This window comes from Bufo bufo, chromosome 2 (assembly GCF_905171765.1).
Source record: "Bufo bufo chromosome 2, aBufBuf1.1, whole genome shotgun sequence".
Classification (NCBI taxonomy): Eukaryota; Metazoa; Chordata; class Amphibia; order Anura; family Bufonidae; genus Bufo; species Bufo bufo.
In genome coordinates this window covers 25104506-25121665 of record NC_053390.1, presented here as the reverse complement: position 1 = coordinate 25121665, position 17160 = coordinate 25104506, and the positions used below count along the sequence as shown (strand labels likewise).

Sequence of the window (17160 nt, the reverse complement as noted above, 5' to 3'; positions counted from 1 at the left end):
GGGCAGAGTTAAATATACATTTTTGGAGAAAATCTGCAGATACTTGTAATTTTTTCCATAAACATTCAGCACACCTAGAGAACCACTGGAGAAAATGTATTTACGTGTGTGCCAGGATGGTTTTGAGGGTGTAGTTGTAATGATTGGTAGTCAGATCCGCACAAGAGGGGGCTCAGTAAATAGAATATACAAAAAAAGGAATGAGATTCCTCAGTGGCTGATACTTTTTAATGGCTAACTGAAAAAATGACCTTTTTTAGTTAGCCATTAAAAAGGTATCAGCCACTGAGGAATCTCATTCCTTTTTTATCTAATAGGCTGCGGGGAGTTAATGCTGAGTAGGTTTCAGTTTGTGTGAAAAGTAGGACGGTCATGAGAACAGTGAGAGATTAATATAGTAAAGGAAAGAAGATTGTGGTCAGAAAGTGGGAAGCATGAGCTAATAAAGTCAGGGAGTGAGCAAAGGCATGAGGAAGAGAGCTGTTTGAGGCTGAGAGAGGAGATTATAGAAGGAAAATGAGGTCGATGGGGAGATTGGATTATTAATTGGGATTTTGAAACTACTTCTCCCTGTCTCCTTGCCAAGTAAGTCTACTTTCACACTCGCGTTTTGGTTTTCCATTTGAGAGATCCATTCAGGGCTCTCACATGCAGTCCAAAACAAATCAGTTTTGCCCTAATGCATTCTGATAGGAAAAGGATCCGCTCAGAATTCATCAGTTCAGTCTCCATTCCACTTTGGAGACAGTCACCAAAATGCTGATTGCCGTCCTGGCACACAATGTAAGTCAATGGGGACGGATCCGTTTTCACTGACACAATAGAAAACGGATCTGTCCTCCATTGATATTCAATGGTGTTCAAGACGGATACGTCTTGGCTATGTTACAGATAATACAAACGGATCCGTTCTGAACGGATGCAGACGGTTTTACTATCTGAACGGATCCTTCCATGACGGATCCGTACAAAACGAGAGTGTGAAAATAGCATAATTCTGAATTTCAGTGCAGTTCCCTGGCTGTATCTGTCATCTATTTCTGCAATGCACTCACTAACTCCTATAAAGACACATCTCCTGCCTTGTCTATCAGGTTCCAAACTGTACTGCCACTGCTACGACCCCTACATCGCCACACATCTCCTGCCTTGTCCCTCAATTTTTATACTGTATTGCTGATATTGCAGCTACTACTGCCCCTGCTGCCATTACTACTACCTCTACACAGCCACAAATCTCCTCTCTTGTCTGTCAGGTTCAATACTGTACTGCTGCCCTTGCAGCTACTACTGCCCCTGCTGCCTTTTCTACTACCCCTACACAGCTACACATCTCCTGCCTTATCTGTTAAGTTCTATACTATACTGCTGCTGCTCAAAAAAAAAAAAAAATAGGTAGAATGCTTGATCGAAACAAGCCACGTTACATTCCCTTTTGCGGGCTCTTGCGTTGGGGATATGTTCTGTACAGATTTGGAATTGAAGCAGCATAACATAAAGGGGAGAGGGGAGAAGACTAGGGAAGTATGGATAAATTCAGTGCACACCCTGGTGACAAACATTTATGTTCGGAATTGTTTTACCATGTAAAGCTAGCAATTACAGTTAATAGTAAAAAGTTGGTGAAAGATTCCCTTTGAACAGGCTGTTAATTAACTTATTCATTTGAATCTGACCCAAAAAATATTTCAAGACATGTACTCATCTCTAATTTTATCCAGTGTGACATATCTGATGTTTAACAAGATTTGATTTTTGTATAAAACATTTTCCACATTTTGAACATGAATATGGTTTCTCTCCTGTGTGAATTCTCTGATGTCTAAGAAGATTTGATTTGTCTGTAAAATATGTCCCACATTCTGAACATGAATATGGTTTCTCTCCTGTGTGACTTCTCTCATGTGTTAAAAGATATGCTTTGGTTTTAAAACATTTCCCACATTCTGAACATGAATACGGCTTCTCTGCCATGTGACTTATCCCATGTGTAAGAAGATTTGATTTCGTTTTAAAAGATTTTCCACATTCTGAACATGAATATGGATTCTCCCCTGTGTGAATTCTCTCATGTCTAACAAGAGGTGATTTCTGTGTAAAACATTTGCCACATTCTGAACATGAAAATGGTTTCTCCCCTGTGTGAATTCTCTCATGTTTAACAAGATATGCTTTCTCTTTAAAACATTTGCCACACTCTGAACATGAAAATGGCTTCTCCCCTGTGTGAATTATCTTATGTTTAACAAGATGTGCTTTCTGTGTAAAACATTTGCCACATTCTGAACATGAAAATGGCTTCTCCCCTGTGTGAATTCTCTTATGTTCAACAAGATCTGATTTCCGTGTAAAACATTTCCCACATTCTGAACATGAATATGGCTTCTCTTTTTTGTGACTTCTTTTGTGTTTACCAAGATCTGATTTTTGTGCAAAACATTTCCCACATTCTGAACATGAATATGGCTTCTCTCCTGTGTGATTTCTCTTATGTTTAGCAAGACCTGATTTATCTACAAAAGATTTCTCACATTCTGAACATGAATATGGCTTTTCTCCTGTGTGACTTCTCTTATGTGTAACAAGACATGATTTCTGTGTAAAAAGTTTCCCACATTCTGAACAGGAGTACGGTTTCTCTCCTGTGTGACTTCTCTTATGAGAAACAAGATATGATTTCCGTGTAAAAAGTTTCCCACATTCTGAACATGAATATGGCTTCTCTCCTGTGTGACTTCTCTTGTGTTTACCAAGATCTGAATTTTGTGCAAAACATTTCCCACATTCTGAACATGAATATGGCTTCTCTCCTGTGTGACTTCTCTCATGTCTAACAAGAGTTGATTTATCTATAAAACATTTCCCACATTCTGAACATGAATATGGTTTTTCCCCTATGTGAATTCTTGAATGTGTAAAAAGATCAGATTTTTGTGCAAAACATTTCCCACATCCTGAACATGAATATTGTTTCTCTCCTGTGTGAATTATCTTATGTGTAACCAGCTTTGATTTTTTCATAAAACATTTTCCACATTCTGAACATGAATATGACTTCTCTCCTGTATAAATTCTTCTGTGTGTAGAAAGACCTGAGCTTTTTGTGAACTCTTTACCACAATGAAACCTTTCACCCCCTTTCTGACCTATACTTGAGGTAACAATCTGTGATTGGTCAGGAAAAGGTTCCTCATGATTAGAGGGATAATATGACAGATCTGTACTGTGAAGTCCTGGATGTACATTAAGGGCAATGAGGTTTTCTCCGGTAGAGAGCAGCATATCTTCATCTTCTACATTATAATTTAATGATAACATGAAGTTTTCCTCAGAATTCTTATTTGGATTCTCTGTGAAGATAAAAATTGGAATGTGTGATTTTTTTCTCTCCAAACAATAGAGCAGACAAACTTATGACATTCATATTAGGCTGGATGTGAACACAGTTAGTCATTAATTTTGAATGCACTTCTGACTTTGGTTCAAAAAACTGCAACAAAAACTGCAAATGTAATTCCCGCTTTATAAAGATTTCTATAACACTGCATGACAGTGCTGCATGATGCCTTCGTCTTCTACTTTATAAATTAAGAAAAATAGCAGGGATTCTCTATGAAGATAAAAATTTGAATTTGTGATATTTTTTTTTTCAAACCATAGAGTAGACAAAGTATAACAGTCTTCACTGGCATAGTTATAGGGGGTCGCAGTTGCAACCAGGCCCCTAAGCTAGTGGCGCTGTAATTTTCCCCTTTATAAGATGCAGCGCTTCCATTATGAAAGCACTCACTAGTCTGGAGGTGGGGAAGTGAAGCGCTGTACTTAGCCCTCCACCCTGCCTGCTCTTCTCGGGGCCCGTACTGCTGTGTCCTGGCTGCCTACAGTGTCAGGACGTACAGAGCACACTGTGACCAGACGCTGCAGGCAGTCAGGAAACTGTGCAGCGCAGTCCCCTCAGTGCTCCAGACTAAAAAAAAATATCAAGGAGCCATTGGCTCCTAACCTGAAAAATTTAGGAGCCAAATATAATTTTTTAGTCGCCAAATTTAAAATACATAATATAGCTGGGATGCTTAGGAGCATGGGGTTTTCTAAGCTACAGCCTACGCAGTTAAAGGGGTTGTGCACTCATTTCCATGACCTGTCAGACTAGCCAGATTTGTGTTGGCAATCCCTAGGTGCTGGGTCCTGGCTCATTCGCTTCCGGGCCTCCGCTGCTCATCTTGGGTTTATCCATGAAAACGCAAGGCTGCAGTTACATCAAGACAATCACTGGCCACAGTGGAGATCTACTTCCCTTGCATCAAATAACCATTTAACATAATGCAAGGGAAGCAGACAGGAGTCCATGGGTGCAGCCACTGGCATCTAATGTGCATGAGGACCTTAGTCCTGAAGAGGGGCGTCACCCGAGACTGTGACCGGACTATCAGACAGGGCAGAGGGCGGCCATGGCTGTGACCGGACTATCGGGAGGCTGACTGTAGGGACTGTCACCAAGGTCCCCAAAAACAGCGAACACTCCTGACGGAACGTCACCTCTGCCCCACTGCCCGTATCCTTCCAAGGAAGGGGTTGTGAGAGGCACCGATCAGAGAAAACTCAGTTGGGACACTACCTAGCACTGTGGCCCCTTAGGTCTATGGACTGGTGGCGGCCCCAGTGTGAGAAAACACCTTCTTTGCTGTAACACATGGCAGTTATGATGCAGGCACCAAGGATTGTAAAGGGGTACTCCAACCTGGAACATAAAACTAGAAGACGCCATAAACATCCGACAGCAGGGGGTTCTGGAATCTCCCAAACAGGGGCTGCCGAAGGAAACGCAGCTGCCCCCCCCCCCCCCCCCCTTCTTTCTATTCACTGCTATGGGAGCCCGAAAATACAGTGCTGGCTATTCCCGGTGGTAACATAGCCCTGAACGGAGACGCCGCCGAGTGTGTCTAGAGTTATCCAACCCCATAGGAGTATCCTAGAGGCAGTCCTATAGCGTCAGTCTCTTAATGACATCATGGGGAACACTATGTGATATATATATATATAAAATAAGAATACACTTTATAAGATATAGTAAAATACAAAAAAAAAAAAATATATATATATATATATATATATTAAATCTCTTAGGAGAGCAGAATTACATACATAAAAAAAGTGTGGTTATCATTAACAACCCCATTGAATTCTCCTCCCCCCCCCCCCCCCTCCCGAGCAGCCTCTGAAGTACCTGACCCCACGGACACAGGACCTCCCCATGTCTGCAGTGTACACCGGTACAGGCAGCTCTGCCGAATCAGTAGAGGAGCTCTCCTCACCTAGCAGACCGGCAGATTGTGGTTCACGGGTTAGACCCAGCAGCCAATGGTGAAGCGTGTAGGCGGGGCTTTCTCCTGACACTGGAGCGCACCAGCTTTTTCTTCCGTGGTTCCTTTTACTTTAAAGTAAAAGGAACCACAAAAGAAAAAGCTGGCGTGCAGCAGACGTCTGCAGCGTATGTCTGCTAGATGAAAGCCTTATTTTCTTAAAGAGGCAGAGCAGCGGAGGGTCTACAAAGTCTTGTCGCCATTTTCCAATTCTAAGTTGCATTGGCGACCATTCACTAGAAGAGAAGAGAGCTGAGAGACCGCCGGACCGGGAGAGTGGCAGCAGGAGAGGTAAGGCTACTTTCACACCTGCGTTCAGGTGTCCGCTCGTGAGCTCCGTTTGAAGGGGCTCACGAGCGGTCCTGAACGCAGCCGTCTGGCCCTAATGCATTCTCAGTGGAGGCGGATCCACTGAGAATGCATCCGCCTGCCAGCGTTCAGCCTCCGCTCCGCTCAGTGAGCGGACACCTGAACGCTGCTTGCAGCGTTCGGGTGTCCGCCTGGCCGTGCGGAGGCGAGCGGATCCGTCCAGACTTACAATGTAAGTCAATGGGGACGGATCCGCTTGAAGATGACACCATATGGCTCAATCTTCAAGCGGATCCGTTATAATGCAGACGGATCCGTTCTGAACGGATGCGAACGTCTGCATTATAGGAGCGGATCCGTCTGATGAAACATCAGACGGATCCGCTCCGAACGCAAGTGTGAAAGTAGCCTAAGGTAATTTATTTATTTTCAAATCTGCTCTGAGGTCTGATATGGGGGTCTGGAAGTCTGGTGTGATATTTAATGGGGGTCTGGAGGTCTGGTCTGAGATGGGGGTCTGGAGGTCTAATGGGGGTCTGTCTGAGCTCTGATATAGTGTCTGGTGTGATATGGGAATCTGTAGGTATAATGGAGGTCTGAGATGGGGGTTATATCAGAGGTTTGATATTGGGGTCTGATCTGAGGATCTGTTTTGGGGTCTGATCTGAAAGGTAAGCGGGTATTTTTTGTACTGGCGCACACTATAAGGGGGTATTTTTTTTGTACTGAGGCACATTGATGGACAGTGGGGGCATTATTACTATTGGGGACACTGTTAACACTATGCACTCTGCCAGATAATTTTTTTCTATTGGTAGGACTTTTCAGGAGGACTGTTTCTGCAGTATAATATTAGGGAACACAGCGGACACAGTATTAGAGTTGGCAGGATGGGGTGTTCTGACTGTGGGAGGATGATGGAAAAGTAGGAAACTAAGATGTCAAACTCTGCAGAGAGAGGAGACGGCTGAAAGAAATCATCATGGTGGTCTGGTCTGAATGGAGAAGAAAAGGAAAGAGTATCTATATCAGAGGAGACGTCACTGGATGTAAGAGGTACATATGTGGGGCTGTATTCTCCTGTACGATTTGTAGAGCTGTATGTAATGTTTTCCAAGTATGTCTTTAAAGGGGTTGTCCGCTTTTTACTATTGATGAACTATCCTGAGGAAAGGTCATCGAGGTCAGATCAGCGGGGGGTCTGACCCCCAGCACCCTCACCGAGCAGCTGTTAGAAGAGAAGGTAGCGTTTACACAAGTTCTAACTTCTGTGCTTTGTTAGGTTAGGTTGAGAATTTGGCATGGGGGGGGACTCATTTCAGTTTTTACCTCAGGCAGTAGAAAGGCTAGGTACTCCCTTGCCCCAAAGCACTGGGGGGGCAAGCTGAACTCTTGTACCAGGGCCAATGAACCTAGTCTTAGTTCCTGTTCAGACTGTATCTGTGGTTTGGGTGCATTTTCAAGTTCCAGAGCCTCCTACCCTTTTTCAAGTTCCTGATTCTTGAAGGTCTGCTGCCAATTACACCAGGACCATCCCAGGAAGTAGCAGTCTGGTCACCCTATACAGGGGTTAAAGGGTGAATACTGGGGAGGTGCCAGAATAACGCCCTAAAGGTTTGGCACAATGTCAAACTAGTTACATGTCACAGTGGTCCACAATCACTGATCTATTACAGATGCCCACAACTCCGGCACTAATGTAACCCCAAACCATCAGAGATGCAGACTTCTGAACTGTGCGCTGATAAGCTGGATGGTCCATCTCCTCCTCAGTTGGCAGGACACGGTGTCCGTAGTTAGCTTTTTATTTTATTTTTTAAAGACAGTTTATTTAAAGAAACGGTATGTAGAAGGAAATTCTGTATACATAGCAAGTACAAAACAGCCATTAAAAATATACATTTCCAGACAATAGGACAATTAGCCGTCAATAGTAAAGACACCATTTCCTTAAACTTTTCTTCATCTTAAATACATAGAAATGAACTAAACATTGTGCAACTGGGCTTCAACGTAATAGCATTAAAAGACGGTTGCTTGCGTGTGATCTAGATCAACAAACAGCCCAATCACTACCAACAATAGCATTAAAACTTTTTTCCCCTAACAAAAGTAAAAACAAACCGACAAAAAAGCAAAGGGAAAAAAAAAAAAAAAGTGGGGGTGGTGGAATGCAACCGTCTAAAAGAAGTAAAACCTAGATAGTCAAAGATCCCAAACCAGTGGGAGGAATCCTTATCAAAGGTCTCCAGACCTTGTCAAATTTATCAGGACAAACTCGGGATAAATAGGTAAGCTTATAAAGTAGGAGTACCGTATTCACCTCTCTAAGCCAGGCATTTTTGGTGGGCCTCTATGGGTGCTTCCAATTATATAGGATAACCTTCTTTGCATAATAGAACAGTAGTTTAAAGGGGTTGTCCGGGTTCAGAGCGGAACCCGGACATACCCTTATTTTCACCCCGGCAGCATCCCTGAGCCTAGCATAGAAGCATCTCATGCCCCGATGTGCTCCCTTGCCCTGCGCTAGATCGCGCAGGGCACAGGCTCTTTTGTTTACAATAACACACTGCCGGGCGGTAACTTCCGCCCGGCAGTGTGTTCGGTGACGTCACCGGCTCTGAGGGGCGGGCTTTAGCTCTGCCCTAGCCGTTTTACTTTTACAGTCTGCAGATTCGCAAAACACAGATTCCGCCCGAGGGCACGACACCATTTATTTTTGGCTCCTGCAGAAATGTCCTATCCTTGTCTGCAAAACGGACAATAAAAGGACATGTTCTATTTTTTTGTGGAATGGACATACAGACACATGGACACGCAATGCACACAGGTTCATTTCCGTTTTGCTTGCGGCCTCATTGAAATAAATGGTTCCGCATATGGGCCGCAAAGAAAAATGGAACGGACACAGACAAAAAACTTGCATTTGTGGATTACATGGTGAACTGCGGTCACAGACAGTGATTTCTGGAATGTTCCATGAAGTGGTTTCCAGTACAGAATCAGCCTGTTATTAACGCAGTGCTGCACGAAGGCCCGTAGACCACGAGCATCCAATACTGACCATCGGCCTTGTACACATGGATTTCTCCAGATTCCGTGAACCTTTTGATGATATTATGTCCTGTAGATGGTGGGAAATTAACCACCGTCCGCCCATTGAATATAAACATCCGGGAGGTGGTTCTCTATTTCTGAATGGATGTTCCTGAACGTCCATTCAGAGATCGCAGCTGCACGCTAATCGTGCAGCTGCTGATCGGGTTGCCTGCTGTCAGTGACAGCAGGGCAACCCTTAGGCCTCTTTCAGACGGGCGTTGCGGGAACACCCGCGATTTTTCCGCGCGAGTGCAAAACATTGTAATGCGTTTTGCACTCGCGTGAGAAAAATCACGCATGTTTGGTACCAAAACCCGAACTTCTTCACAGAAGTTCGGGCTTGGGTTAGGTGTTGTGTAGATGTTATTATTTTCCCTTATAACATGGTTATAAGGGAAAATAATAGCATTCTGAATACAGAATGCTTAGTAGGTGATCAATTGAGGGTTAAAAAAAATAAATAAAAATTAACTCACCTTCTCCTCTTGTTCGCGTAGGTCCCGGTCTCTTCTTTACTTCTTTAATGATGAGCTGTGGGCTAAAGGACCTATGGTGACGTCAGATCACATGCTCCCATCACATGGTCCATCACTGTGGTGATGGACCATGTGATTTGAGCATGTGATCTGATCTGACGTCACCACAGGTCCTAGCCGATAGTCCATCTTTTAAGAAGTAAAGAAGAGACTGGGAACTACGCGAACAAGAGGAGAAGGTGAGTTAATTTTTTTATATTTTTTTAACCCTCAATTGATCACCTACTATGCATTCTGTATTCAGAATGCTATTATTTTCCCTTATAACCATGCTATAAGTGAAAATAATACAGTGAATAGACTGTCACCTAGCAACCATGCGTGAAAATCGCACCGCAAGCGCACTTGCTTGCAGATGCTTGTGATTGTGAACCCCATTCACTTCTATGGGGCCTGTGTTGCGTGAAAAACGCAGAATATAGAGCATGCTGCGATTTTCACGCAACGCACAAGTGATGCGTGAAAATCACTGCTCATGTGAACAGCCCCATAGAAATGAATGGGTCGGTATTCAGTGCGGGTGCAATGCGTTCACCTCACGCATCGCATCCACGCGGAATACTTCCCCGTGTGAAAGGGGCCTTAGAGAAGGCAGGGACAGTGCCCAGGTGTCCCTGCCTTCTAGATCGCTGTATACACAGTGCTCACCAAGCGCTGTGTATACAGTGCAGGAAGCACTATGCGCTTCCTGTTTCGGCCAGGCGGTCATGTGATCGCCGGGGGCGGGTGAGTGCCGGAGCTGTGAGGTATTTCACAGACCTCGATCAGCCCTGCACTGGGGCTGTACAGCCTCTCTGGGGGGGTGTATTTCTCCTGTAACTGGGGCTACTATGTCAGCCCCAGTTACAGGAGAAATTAACAGTGGAAAAAAAAAAAAAAAATGACGTAAATGTCCCCCAGAGGTCTTGTATGACGCAAAGGGTAAAATAAAAAAATAAAGTGTTAAAAAAAAAAGGTTTCACATGTAAAAAAAAATTATTCCCTATGTTAGGAATAAAAAAATAAAAAAAGTTAAAAATAGAAAAAATAAAATAGACATACATCATTTGGTATTGCCGCGTCCGTGACGGTCGGCTGTGTAAATATATCACATGATCGACCCAGTCCGATAAACACCATAAAATAAAAAAATTCACCATTTTTGTCTCCTTACATCACAAAAAGTGCAACACCAAGTGATCAAAAAGGTGTATGTCCCACAATATAGTACCAATAAAACAGTCACCTCATACCGGAAAAAATGAGCCCCTAAATAAGAAAATCGCTCAAAAAATAAAAAAAACTATAGCTCTCAGAACATGGACACATTAAAACATATTTTTTTTGTTTTAAAAATGCTATTATTGTGTAAAACTTAAATAAATAAGAAAAAGTATATATATTAGGTATCGCCACATCCGTAACGATCTGCTCTATAAAAATGTCACTTGACTGAACCCCTCAGGTGAACGCTGTAAAAATTTATAAATAAAAACTGTGCCAAAACAATAAATTTTTTGGTCACCTTGCACCATAAAGTGTTATAAGGAATGATCAAAAAATCATATGTACCCCAAAATACTACCAATAAAACTGGCACCTTATCCCCTAGTTTCCAAAATGGGGTTTCTACTGTAAGGGGGCATCAGGGGGGCTTTAAATGGGACATGGCATCTAAAAACCATGTGACGCTCCTTTTCTTCTGTGCCCTGCCGTGTGCCCATACAGCAGTTTATGACCACATGTGGGGTGTTTCTGTAAACCGCAGAATCTGGGTAATAAATATTGAGTTTTGTTTGGCTGTTAATCATCGATGTGTTAAAGAAAAAATTGGATTAAAATGGAAAATCTGCCGAAAAAGTGAAATTTAAAAATTTGATCTCCATTTTCGTTTAATTCTTGTGGAACGCCTAAAGGGTTAACAAAGTTTTCAAAATCGGTTTTAAGTAACTTAAGGGATGTAGTTTCTACAATGGGGTCATTTATGGGGGGTTTCCACTATGTAGGCCCCACAAAGTGACTTCAGACCTGAACTGGTCCTTAAAAAGTGGGTTTTGGCAATTTTCTTAAAAATTTTAAGAATTGCTTCTAAACTTCTAAGCCTTCTAACGTCCTAAAAAAATAAAATGACATTTCCAAAATGATGCCAACATAAAAGTAGACATATGGGGAATGTTAAGTAATAAATATTTTATGAGGTATCACTTTCTGTTTTAAAATCAGAGAAATTTAAATTTTGAAAATTGTGAATTTTTCAAAATATTTGGTAAATTTGGGATTTTTTCATAAATAAAGGTGAAATATATTGACTCAAATTTATGATTATCATGAAGTACAATGTGTCACGAGAAAACAATCTCTGAATGACTTGGATAAGTAAAAGTGTTCCAAAGTTATTACCACATAAAGTGAGATATGTCAGATTTGCAAAATTAGGCCTGGTCGGGAAGAGGGCAAATGGCCCAGATGGCAAGTGGTTAAAGGTTCCTCAACTTTACTTTGAGGAACATGATTTTGAAATTACTCCACAATTTTTTATGCAGTTTCTCACGGATTGGTGACCTCTGCCCATTTTTGCTTCTGGGAGACTCTGCCCCTCTTTATACCCGGTCATGTCACTTAGGCCTCATGCACACGTCAGGTCCGCAATACACGGGGCATCGGCCGTGTGCACCCCACATCACGGATGCGGAACCATTCACTTGAATGGGTCCGCAATTCCAGAGATGCGGTGCGGAATGGAGGCACGGAAGCACTACGGAGTGCTTCTGTCGTATTTCTGTCTGTGCCTCTACACTGCAAAAAATAGAACATGTTCTATTTTTTCGCGGTGCAGACGGATCACGGATCCATTCAAGTTGAATGGGTCTAGATCCGTCCCAGTCGGCGCACGCAAATTGCAGTCCCCAATACACGGAACAGACGCACACCGGCCGTGTGTATGAGGCCTTAGTTGCACATTGCTCCTCCAGCTGTTTTTTTATTAGCACAGATTATTTTTTCAGCCTTTTGTAGCCTCTGTACTAACATCTTGAGATGCGTTATGTTTTTTTATGAACTGGTAAATTGTCTCACTTTCATCATCTGTTCTATCATCTATTGTAAAGAAAACCTGGAACCATGAGATTTACAGATCATTTCATTCAGTTCTTATTCACATTTATTTACAGTTTAAGCTGCGCCCCAAAGTTTGGTGGAATTACATGTCACTGCACACACGTGTATACACTGCACATGACGGGCCTTACCTTGTGATATAAGTGGCTGGTGCTCCTTCATTACATGTCACTGCACACACGTGTACACACTGCACATGACGGGCCTTACCCTGTGATATAAGTGGCTGGTGCTCCTCCATTACATGTCACTGCACACACGTGTATACACTGCACATGACGGGTCTTACCTTGTGATATAAGAGGCTGGTGCTCCTCCATTACATGTCACTGCACACACGTGTATACACTGCACATGACGGGTCTTACCTTGTGATATAAGAGGCTGGTGCTCCTCCATTACATGTCACTGCACACACGTGTATACACTGCACAAGACGGGTCTTACCTTGTGATATAAGAGGCTGGTGCTTCTCCATTACATGTCACTGCACACACGTGTATACACTGCACATGACGGGCCTTACCCTGTGATATAAGAGGCTGGTGCTCCTCCATTACATGTCACTGCACACACGTGTATACACTGCACATGACGGCTCTTACCCTGTGATATAAGAGGCTGGTGCTCCTCCATTACATGTCACTGCACACACGTGTATACACTGCACATGACGGGTCTTACCTTGTGATATAAGAGGCTGGTGCTCCTCCATTACATGTCACTGCACACACGTGTATACACTGCACATGACGGCTCTTACCTTGTGATATAAGAGGCTGGTGCTCCTCCATTACATGTCACTGCACACACGTGTATACACTGCACATGACGGCTCTTACCTTGTGATATAAGAGGCTGGTGCTCCTCCATTACATGTCACTGCACACACGTGTATACACTGCACATGACGGGTCTTACCTTGTGATATAAGAGGCTGGTGCTCCTCCATTACATGTCACTGCACACACGTGTATACACTGCACATGACGGCTCTTACCTTGTGATATAAGAGGCTGGTGCTCCTCCATTACATGTCACTGCACACACGTGTATACACTGCACATGACGGCTCTTACCCTGTGATATAAGAGGCTGGTGCTCCTCCATTACATGTCACTGCACACACGTGTATACACTGCACATGACGGCTCTTACCTTGTGATATAAGAGGCTGGTGCTCCTCCATTACATGTCACTGCACACACGTGTATACACTGCACATGACGGCTCTTACCTTGTGATGTAAGAGGCTGGTGCTCCTCCATTACATGTCACTGCACACACGTGTATACACTGCACATGACAGCTCTTACCTTGTGATATAAGAGGCTGGTGCTCCTCCATTACATGTCACTGCACACACGTGTATACACTGCACATGACGGCTCTTACCTTGTGATATAAGAGGCTGGTGCTCCTCCATTACATGTCACTGCACACACGTGTATACACTGCACATGACGGCTCTTACCTTGTGATATAAGAGGCTGGTGGTCCTCCATTACATGTCACTGCACACACGTGTATACACTGCACATGACGGCTCTTACCTTGTGATATAAGAGGCTGGTGCTCCTCCATTACATGTCACTGCACACACGTGTATACACTGCACATGACGGCTCTTACCTTGTGATATAAGAGGCTGGTGCTCCTCCATCATGGCCTCCTTGTACAGATCCTTGTGTCCTTCTATATACTCCCACTCCTCCATGGAGAAATAGACAGTGACGTCCTGACACCTTATAGGAACCTGACAACACAATGACACCGTCATCACCCAGACCCCTCCAGTGCTGTTACTGGAGAATTTCCCAGCATTCCCAGCAGTGTCACCTCTCCAGTCAGCAGCTCCATCATCTTGTGGGTGAGTTCTAGGATCTTCTGCTCATGTATCAGGGGGTGAGGGGGAGGCTCTGTGATGGGGGGAGGGGTCCTGCTCCGCCCTCCTGACTCCTGGAGATGGATGATGGGAGTCACACAGTCCCCTGATGTCTTCTTCACTATTGTGTACTCCTGTGGATGGAGAGAGACACTTAGGGAATAAACCCTTCAGGGGCCATGTGCTCTCCTCCGGCCCTCTCCTCCTGGTACAACATGCCTACTTACCTTCTCATGGCTCCTACAACATGACTATTGGTCACTGGTCACATGACACATCACTCACCATACTGGGGGCTGATCTTCAGGTTCTCCATCACTTGGAAGGTCTGGAGGCCATTCTCCAGGACCCTGGACTCTTCCTATGAAGGATTCTCCTTCCCGATGTCTGACTTGTTACAGAATACAATAAAGAGGAGAGAAATCTAGAAAAGTTTACCTCTCCGCTCAGCAGGGAGATGATCTCCAAGGTGAGGTCTAATATTCTTCTGCTGATCTCCTTCCTGTCCATCCTTGGTGGCTCATTCAGAAGAAGGGTCGCATTGCTGGTTTTCTTCATCCCTCCTCAAAAAAAAAAAGGAAAAAAGGAATGAGCTCCATGTGTATCTAAGCTCCTGGCAGTGAAAACCTCAGTCACATGGAGCAGATTCTCTCCTCCAGCACAGAATGATGACAACCCCCACTATCCCCACTACTCCTCCCCCATCATACTAAGCTGAGGAGCGGAGAAGGATTCCTTGTGTGTAATGGAGGAGAATCTCCAGAGGTGACATGTCTGAGCTCTCCACCACACTGTCTCCTCACAGCTCATCTTACCTGCAGGCTGGAGGAATGGCTGATACCAGAGAGAACAAGAGCCCTGACTACCGACCAGGACCTGCCCAGTATCTGCTGCACTGCCAGAGCTGAAGGACCTGGGGTGACGTCACCGTTATGTGATCAGTGCAAGGAAGAGGGATGGTGACGTCCTAGTAATCCCTAGGCATTTCCCTAACTCCTGCCAGTATGAGCAGATCCTGATGGTGGAAATGCTCATACACCGGACACCTAAAGCCCTGCTAAAACTGCCGAGCCCTAGGATAGGTAGCAGGGGATGAGACAGCTGCGTCTCTCTGAGGCCTTGAAATACACACCAGATAATAAGAAACAGCGAAGGCAACAAGTACTTAGCTTAGAGATGTATGGAGAAGCAGGAGATCCAAGACAAACTAGCAACTCCAAGCAGAAACTATCAACCGCATGGTCAGCAGTGTGAGGCGGATCTAAATAGAGCCTCATCACTGATAACGAGCGGCACCTGAGGAGAGGTGAGATCCTGCCAAACAACAACATACATAGAGGAAAACAGAGAGACCTGTCAGATAGCCTCACATGCAGCAAGTCTATCCGATCTTCTCACCTCTCTCACAGAAGGGACCGTGACAGTACTTCCCCTTCTATGGGTGGCCTCCGGACACCCAGGACCGACTATCAGGATTAGCCCTGTGAAAGGCCCTAACAAGGCGACTGGCATTCACGTTGGTGGCAGGAACCCACATTCTTTCCTCTTGTGGACAGACACACAGAATCACCCACTCTCCGGTCCGGACCACTCATACGTCTCTTATCAGCCATACGTTTATACTTTTTGCCCATTTTATTTAGATTGTTTTGAATCTTCCGCCAAATAGATGACAACGTAGAGGAGAATCTTTCCTCTTCAGGTATACTAGACGTCTCAGTACCAGAAAATGTGCCAAACTGCGGATGGAACCCATATGCCCCAAAAAACGGCGACTTATCAGTGGACTCCTGCCTGCGGTTATTCATGGCAAACTCAGCCAACGACAAAAATGAAGACAACTCCTCTTGATTCTCAGAGACAAAACATCTCAAATAAGTCTCCAGATTCTGGGTAGTGTGCTCAGGCTGCCCGTTTGACTGAGGATGAAAGGCCGAAGAGAAGGACAATTGGACACCCAGACGAGTACAAAACGCCTTCCAGAATCTGGAAACAAATTGAGTCCCCCTATCAGACACCACATCAGAGGGAATGCCGTGTAGTTTCACGATGTTATCGACAAACACTTGAGCGAGAGTTTTGGCATTAGGTAAACCTGATAATGGTATAAAGTGCGCCATCTTGCTGAAGCGGTCAACAACCACCAGAATCATAGTTTTCCCAGAAGAATTAGGCAAATCTGTGATAGTCCATGGACAAATGAGTCCAGGGTCGGGATAGGATGGACAAGGGAAGTAGAGATCCTGAAGACCGAGTATGAGTCACCTAAGCACACGCACAAGTCTCACAGGCTGCCACATAGCCCTCAACACATTTATGTAACACTGGTCACCAGAATCTTCATGAAATGAGATCCACAATGGAACTGCTCACAGGGTGTCCCGTAAGAACAGTATCGTGATGTTCCTTAAACACATTGTGTCGTAGTGCCAAAGGGACAAACAACTTCCCTGGAGGACAGGAATCGGGCGTCTCTCCCTGGGCCTCCAACACCTCTGCCTCAAGTTCAGGATAAAGGGCAGATACAATATCGGAGCAGGATCCTCCGAATCACCCCCATCCCGGAAAAGCTACGCGACAAGGCGTCCGCCTTGACGTTTTTAATCCCAGGACGATAAGTGACAATGAAATTAAATCTAGTAAAAAACAACGACCATCTGGCCTGCATTGGGTTCAGACGTTTAGCCGACTGCAGGCAGGCCAGATATTTGTGATCAGTATTTAACGTAATGAGATGAATCGCTCCTTCCAACCAATGACGCCATTCTTCAAAAGCCAAATTTAATGGCCAACAACTCTCTATTACCTACATCATAATTTCTTTCGGCAGAAGAGTTTTTTTTAGAGAAAAAAGCACAAGGGCGCCATTTGC

The 17160-nt window shown here is 44.3% G+C and overlaps 1 protein-coding gene and 1 pseudogene across 1 annotated transcript in view; one reads left to right on the top strand and one right to left on the bottom strand.

Moving 5' to 3' along the window:
• LOC120991893 overlaps positions 1–14093 on the bottom strand; it is a 92091-nt pseudogene extending 77998 nt beyond the window's left edge.
• The window catches only part of LOC120991124 (zinc finger protein 585A-like), a 2129672-nt gene that overhangs the window by 233615 nt on the left and 1878897 nt on the right, over positions 1–17160 (top strand). The gene's annotated exons all lie outside the window — the stretch shown is intronic.